At 39.6% G+C, this 6322-nt stretch overlaps 1 pseudogene; it reads right to left on the bottom strand.

Annotated features, from left to right (window-relative positions):
* Positions 1-4262: 4262 nt before the first annotated feature.
* On the bottom strand, positions 4263-5235 carry LOC107141471 (annotated as a pseudogene).
* Positions 5236-6322: the final 1087 nt, after the last annotated feature.

Genomic DNA, 6322 nt, shown 5'->3' with positions numbered 1-6322 from the left:
TCAGTCTTAACCACTGGAAACTTGCTCTTCTATCACGTGTAGCTAAAGCTTTAATTCTCAAAGCCAAGAAACACTTTTTAAAAAATCTGACATGTTATTTCTTTCCAAAGTTGTAAGGCAGTAAGGTCATTGAATTGTGGGAGAAAAGGGGTCTAAGAAAATGCATAGGGATAGTCTAACTCACTTATTCTGTTGCAAATCAGGATCAATCTTTTCAGTAATCTAATAATCTTCTTGAAGAAAATTTGCATTTTCATACTCAGGAAATTAGGGCATCCAGTTATCTCACTAGCGGTGAGGGATATACCCTGATTTTGATATAGGAACCCCAGAGGTACTTCTGCCTTCTTCTGCTTTGAGTTGAACCAGACCTAGCTGCATACACTGAACAAAGTTTCTAACAAATCTGGAAATGTTCTGAAGCCTTTGGTTCCCTTCTTTTCTATACCAGTTTCCATGAGTGAATTAATAGGAAGCACATCATGCTTGAGCTGTAGATCTTATTTTCTTGAGGACAACCAGTTTCTTGGACACAATGAAGGGCACCCCTATTTTTCCAGGGATACCCATGTGTTTCCACAAAGGGAGCACTGAGGAAACAAATTTAGGGAAGAAAATAGAAAAAGCCGAATTTTCTGGCCTTAGAGATTGTCTAACTGCGCCACCAACCAGGTATTTGACCACAGGAAAAATCACTTAACCTTTAAGCTTATATCACTTTATCTATAAAATGGGTATAATACCACCCCCAGTGATAAAATAGTTAAAGGGTCTCATATACTGTTTGTCTTTGTGCAAATAGACAGCATTGTTATTGCAAGGATGATTGCTTCCTGTATGGCCAGATTAGATTATTTAATAGCTTTCCAGCACATGGAGTATGCATCTACTCAGACTCCAGCTGCTGTGGTGCATCCAGGGTAACCAAGATGAATTTCCTCGTTCATCCAGTTTGTTTTATGACCTGGTCTGGCTTTAGTTTAGGCTGGCATTGAACAGGTTTCATCCAAGTAGAGCTGCCAGGCCAACCTAAGTAAGCATCCTGAGAAAGAGGTTGGAAAATTATTACCTGGATCCTGTACATCATAGATAAGGGCCTCTCTATTCTTGGCTCTCTGTTCTTGGTTTTGAACTCCTTCATACCATTCCTTCCTTACCTCTCCCTGCTTCTCTGTTTCTTGTTCCTTCTTCCCTGCTTATGCTTGTGTTCTTTAGACTCAGACCCATGCTCTGGCCTAGGCTATGCCTGGCTAGACCATCAATCATCTGTTTAGCTTAATCATCTATTTTGTGATTTACCCAGTCTCTATGAAGCTGATCTGAAGAGTAAGTCCTGTCTGAATAATTTCTCCTGTAACTTCTCTCAAATCCAGGATCACAAGGCACTTTTGAATGAAAAACCACTGGGATTGATAGAAATTATAGAGAAAAACAGAAAAATATTACTATTACCCCTATTCCACAGACATGTATGAGTAGATGGGGACTAAACACCACTGTGGTTAGACATTAATATTAAGATGATCTTATCTTCTTAAGTCATGCCCTCAGACATGCACATTCTAATACTTACTCATTGCACACAAATATCATAGACACACAAAAAGACATGCACACTCTAATACTTACTCATTGCACACAAATATCATAGACACACAAAAAGACATGCACATTGTCATGTTTATACATATTGATACAACATATACACACAAATACTCACTGACATGCACATATCTTAGGTCAGAAGATCTCAATGGAGTAAGGAAAGTGATTGACTGGTTCCCTTTCATTCCCAAAGTCTAAGACAAATAGGTAACATCTTTACACAGATAAGGACTTGGGAGTTTGAGGAATAGCCCCTTTCTGGTTTTGTTCACTCTTGCATTGACTACAATCACAAAAGTAACAAAATCTGTCTTATTGAATGTGACTCTGTGCCCAACACTGCTTTATGCCCTTAATATATGCATCTAATTGAGTTTTCACTACAGCTCTGTACAATGAGAACATTCCTGTCCTGACTAGGCTATGAGATCATCTTAATATTAATGTCTAACCACATTGGTGTTTAGTCCCCATCTACTCATACATGACCTCAGTTGCCATCAAAATTCTCCCCAGATATTCCAAAGGGTACTCAGGAATGTCTCATAGGAGTTGAAGAAAATTGTTTCTATTCCTACATTCCAGTCCTCTCTTGTAGGAACCTTCCCATTGCCTGACATGCTCCGCCAGAACTGTCCTAGAACTCTCCAGCAAGCATAGACATCCTCCCACCTGTGGCCCTGGCACCATATTTTGTAGTAGAGGAAGGGAAGAGGGCAATTATCAACACCCCAACTTTGTAACTGGGTCACCAAAGTATCCCCAAGTGTGCCCTTTCTCACAAAGATTTTTTTTTTACTTGTATCCACAATGTTTTTATTAACTCCCAAATAGTCTATTAATGGTCAGAACAGGTATAATACAGATGTAGCATTTACAGTTATATTTTTGAAGGAATTGTTTGAATATCTTGCTTTTGAAATTCAATCTAAATAGTTTGATATCAGTTATAGTAAATCATTAGAAATGTAATTTTTAAAAATTGTTTAAATATTGAATTAACTGTTTTTGTACTTAACAGATATTTTTGTATCCCCTTTATTGAAAGTTTTGCAACTAAATGGAAACTTAAAATCTATTTTCTAGATTTTAGTTAGCATATATTTGTTTAATAATAAACTAACATAGAAAGCAAAAAGTCATGCTTACATCTGATTTTTTAAAAAGCTTATTTGCACAGAAAAGATAAATTTTGAAATTATAAAGCCAAATGCCGAAACATTTGTTGTTTTGTTTTTGTTCTTTTGTAACACATCAATCACATCTCTTGATTCCCCAAAGAACACAAAAGAAAGTCCAAACACCTAAGTAGTACATAAAAGGTCTTGTGGCTATTTTTCTTATAGCCATTCCTGGCCCTAATGTAACTAAACTGCATTGAACTTATCATTCCCCGAAACACTCCATTCAATTTGTTAACACTATTGGCTCTGTAATGTCCTTTCTCCTCTATCTGCTCAGCAAATTCATATTTACTCTTAGAAACTAGCTCAAAAAAACATTTGCTTCTCAATGTTTTTTATATCTTTCCCAGGAAGAATGCCTCATCTCCATGATAACTTCATACGTTTCATCACATTTACGTAAGAATTATCTATCTCCCACTAGTTATCTGATAGGTTTTTTTTTTTTTAATCATTAGCACCTAAGATAGACCTTGACACACTGGCATTTCCTCAATAAAGATTTGGTGAATGAAAGAATGAGAAACCAAGCTTTGTCATGAAAAAGCTTTGTCATGAAAAGTTAATCAAGGAGCAATTCAAGTTTTTTTTTTTTTTTTGATATTCAAACTAAAAGTAGTTGCTTGGAATTATTTGTCAGTACTGGAACTGGATAACAATAGAATAAGGCTGAGTAGACCAAGACCAGAAAGAGAAAGTGAGGATTTGAAGAATAAAAAGGGTCACTTAAAAAGTGACTAAACCTCAGGCCCAGTTCTTTGTATATGTATAGACCTTCAGGCGATACTCAAGGTTGCCCACAGTCTGGGTCCATCCTATATTTTATGCTTTATACTGCAGTGTTTACTTTCATATGTGAGCCTACCATGGCTCTGGGACCTGACCATGAAAACTGTATCAAAAGTCACAAGATTTTCAGCTTTGAGTCTTTAGTGTAGGGATAGGTGGAGGAAGGCTTCAAAAGGACAGAAGTCTCTCAGACATTTCTCGAAATGTTTGTTGGTGCACTGTTTGATGTAGTATATCTCATCTAGAGAGTACTTCAGTAGGCCCACCAGAAGTACTGGAAAAAGGGGCATGGATATCTCACTGATCAGAGATCAGACTTAGAGAAATCTCAGCTTTCTGAAACAGATCAGAATAGAGAAGTAAATACTAAACAGAATTCCTTTTTTTTTCACATAAAAATATTCCCTTCTTTCCTTAGTTTCCAAGCCATTATTCCTGGGATTTTCTGCCTCTGTTCAAGATGTAGAACAACTGCCACTATTTTGATGAAACCTCTATGAATTCCCACCTGGATAAAAGCCCCACCTCCTCTGTACTTACCTCTCACCTTATTTAACACCATTCTTGTAGTTAAAGACCAACTTGGCACCAACCAGGCAGGGTAGGCTGAGGGATTAATAAAGGTCAGTCAGACTATGGGTAGGCATAGAAAGGAGGGCAGTATTCCAGAAAGGGAGCAGTTGTTCAAAGGTCACAGAGGGAGGGCATCAAATCAGATTGGCTCATGGCATGTTGGATGCTCTCTCTTCCAGCTGAGGCCAAGAGACAAGTATCCTCCTGAAAGTGGAGGTGTCCCTCCTCCCTGAGCCTCCAGAGGCAAGAGCAAGGCTTTGCATAAGCCTCATCCTGAAGAGTGACTGGCACCTTTTCAAAGCTGCCCAGGAAGCAGCGGTTGTGGTGAATGGTGTTTTTTTCCAGCCATCTGGAGCTGTCCAGAAAAGGGGAAAATGTCAAGTGAAGTTGTAGATCTGTTGCACATTGAGGCCACAAGGCTGTTTGTTAAGGCTGTTTCTTAAGGCTGGGGCAATTAGGTGGCTGTAATTGAATGGGGGCCATGGCCAGGATTTCCTTTCCTGGTGGTTGGCTTGCCACCCACAGCTTTGACTTCTGAAAGCCATCCCTTTTGTTAAGGGGCTTGAGGGCCACAGAAGATGTTGTCCTCTTATTCCTCAGCATCCTTTTCTGTAAGCTCACAGTCACTTGGGGAAGAGATGCGTTGCTTCTGTTGGAGAAACTGATCACTGGAGGAAAGTGGCAGGGACTCCACCACTTCCTGAACCTCTGAGAAACTAGACTCTTCATCTTTTGTGGGTGACTGAGAGGAAGAACCCATGCTTGTCAGATCCTTACTACTGGGCTTTGGGGCCTCCTGGCTGCTGAGAGGGCACACAGTGTGCCCTCTTGATGACACCTGGCTTGTTGGGGTTTACCCACATCCACAAATTGGGTTCAGAGTGAGAAGCATCTTGGACAGGACCAGGTACTTCTGGGGGCTTCATTACTTGTATTTTGTATTTGACAAGGTTCTGCTCAGCTAAAGAGCTCTGGTCCATGGTGCAAGGCAAGAAGAACTCATTCCCATGTCCCAATCCAGAGGTCCTGGAACTCATCCATGAAGACTGTACCAGAGGTCAGGATTTTTTAGCATTAGGTCCATGTTTAGTGTGGAAATAGGTGGAGGAAGACTACTGAATGGACAGATGTCTCTCAAAATTTTGTTGGGGCACTGATGCAGTGTCTTCTATTGAGGGAGTTTATGAGTAGGCCTTTGAGAAGTACTTGAAAAAGGGACACCAATGCCTCATTGGTCAGTGGTCAGACTTGGAAAAACTCCAGCTTTCTTGGAATGTCTGAGATGGTATTTCTCTTTTACTCTCAGTCTGCTAAGATTATTGAAATCTACTTTTTTTTCCAAGGACTTGACTTCAAGTGCCTGGGAAGGTGACTCTCTGAGAATTCTTTGTTTAGGTATATGTTTAAGAAAAATTCTTTCACATGTTCACACTGAGCAATATTTAGGAAAATTGTACTATACTGAAGAGAAAGGCCCTGATTGGCTGAGTTGAGCAGAAGACGACCTCACCATTTAAAATGACCCATGGAAAAGAGCCCTCACAAAGATTTTGATGCATACTGTGCTCCAGCCCTTTTGTAGCAGATGCTGTTGGTACCTCGTCCTTACCCTTTGTACCATTCACTTAGGTGCTCACTAACAAACTTCCAACTGCCTACAACTGCATCTCTTTGCCTGAATGTCACTAAACCTCTTAGTCTGGCAGTCTGGAAGTACAGTGACAGAGGTAGGGGATGGAGGGAATTAGCTGGGGCAGTCCTCAACAAATGACTGATGGGGGAAAATATGTACCTATATATATATTTTTCAGGAATACTTTTTTAAAGGCTTAAAAGTGACATGGAAAATAAACAGAGTAAAATGGTAATAGAACACCTGTTTCATATATTATATTCTATTCTTTTCAGACAAAGATGTCCATTCCCATTATATGTCCAAGCTACCTCCATGTGATTTTCTGGGCATAATCTGTCACAGCTCTTCACTCTTGGCATGCACTAACTCTTATGTTTTTTTTTTTTTTTTGGTGTCAGGGATTGAACCCCGGGCATTTAACTTCTGAGCCACATTCCCAGCCCTTTTTTATATTTTATTTTAAGACAGAGTCTCACTATGTTGCTTAGGGCCTTGCTAAATTGCTGAAGTTAACCTTGAACTTGCAATCCTCCTG

The sequence above is a fragment of the Marmota marmota genome, unplaced genomic scaffold (assembly GCF_001458135.2).
Source record: "Marmota marmota marmota unplaced genomic scaffold, marMar, whole genome shotgun sequence".
Classification (NCBI taxonomy): Eukaryota; Metazoa; Chordata; class Mammalia; order Rodentia; family Sciuridae; genus Marmota; species Marmota marmota.
Note: the sequence above shows the minus strand (reverse complement) of the source record. Positions and strands in the feature narration are given on the sequence as shown.